Genomic DNA, 1,162 nt, shown 5'->3' with positions numbered 1-1,162 from the left:
TATGAGTCGGGGCCGACTCGACGGCACATAACAACAACAACAACATTCAACATTGTACTGGAAGTCCTAGCCAGGGCCATAAGGCAAGAAAGGGAAATCGAAGGCATGCAAATTGGCAAGGGAAAAGTCAGACTATCCCTATTTGTCGATGATATGTTCCTCTGCCTAGAAAACTCAAGAGACTCAGTCAAAAATCTACTGGAACTAATTGAGAGATTTAGCATCGTGGCAGGATAGAAGATCAACATCTAAAAACCAGTTAGATTCCTCTACACCAGCAAAGAGATTGTTGAAGAAGGAATAAGGAATTCAATGCCGTTTACAATAGCTATGAAAAAATAAAATATTTGGGAATAAATCTTACCAGGGACACAAAAGACCTCTACAAATAAAACTATAAAAAACTACTTCAAGAAACCATAAGAGATCTACATAAATGGAAAAACATACCATGCTCATGGATAGGAAGATTGAACATTGTGAAAATGTCAATCCTACCCAAAGCAATCTATACATTCAATGCAATCCCAATCCAGATCTCATCAACATTCTTTAGGGACATGAAAAAAACAATTACTTATGTTATATGCAAAGGAAAGAGGCCTCGGATAAGTAAAGCACTACTGAAGAAGAAGAACAAAGTAGGAGGTCTCACACTGCTGGATCTCAAAACCTACTATACAGCCACAGTAGTCAAAACTGCCTGCTATTGGTTTAATGACATATAACTAGACCAGTGGAATAGAATTGAGAACCCAGAAATAGATCCATCGACCTATGGTCAGCTGATCTTTGACAAAGGGCCGAAATCCAATAAATGGGGAAGAGAATATTTGTTTAATAAATGGTGCTGGCAAAACTGGAGATCCATTTGCAGAAAAATGAAACAAGACCTGTACTTCACACCATACACAAAAATGAACTCCAGATGGATCAAAGACTTAAACGTGAAACCTAAAACCATACAGTTCCTCAAGGAAAATTTACAGGCAAATATAAACCTTTCCAAGGAGCTCTGGTAGCATGGTGCCTAAGGCACGTGACTGCTCACCAGAAGGCTGGCGTTTCAAACCCACCAGCCACTCCTCGGAAGGAAGGTTGGGCAATCCTACTTCCGTAGTGATACTGCCTCAGAAACCCAAGGAGGGGTTGCTATGAGTCG

The sequence above is a fragment of the Orycteropus afer genome, unplaced genomic scaffold (genome assembly GCF_000298275.1).
Source record: "Orycteropus afer afer isolate SDZICR_OR568_19922 unplaced genomic scaffold, OryAfe1.0 scaffold00003, whole genome shotgun sequence".
NCBI classification, from domain to species: Eukaryota; Metazoa; Chordata; class Mammalia; order Tubulidentata; family Orycteropodidae; genus Orycteropus; species Orycteropus afer.
The sequence above is the reverse complement of the archived record's forward strand: the minus strand, read 5'-3'. Positions refer to the sequence as shown.